The sequence below is a fragment of the Epinephelus moara genome, chromosome 1, assembly GCF_006386435.1.
Source record: "Epinephelus moara isolate mb chromosome 1, YSFRI_EMoa_1.0, whole genome shotgun sequence".
NCBI lineage: Eukaryota > Metazoa > Chordata > Actinopteri > Perciformes > Serranidae > Epinephelus > Epinephelus moara.
This window is the reverse complement of record NC_065506.1, coordinates 1,297,501-1,297,885: the sequence shown is the minus strand read 5'-3', so window position 1 is coordinate 1,297,885 and position 385 is coordinate 1,297,501.

Below are 385 nucleotides of genomic sequence, written 5' to 3'. Positions count from 1 at the left end.
GTGTGTGTGGCGGAACTCCGCCGTGCGCGATACAGAGAGCAGAGGAGAATTGTTAACGCGTGACCATGTAGAGACAGAAATGACACGATGGCATAACACCATAAATAGTATATTGTTATGTTATTATATGAAGCGTCCGTCGTGCAAAATAATATCAATGGGGGCAGTGGGCAGGACATTGTTACACAGCTGTGCCTGTGACTTCAGGCAGAGAGACCGCTGCATCAGAGCAGAAGAGCACGTTTTAAAATACATTTATTTTATCATTTAGTTATTAGCTTTTACTATTTTTAGCAACTTGCCCGATCGGGCAAGTTAGTTGTTAGTTTACATGCCCGACCGTGAGTTTTACTTGCCCCGGGCAATCGGGCAATCCTTATTGTTG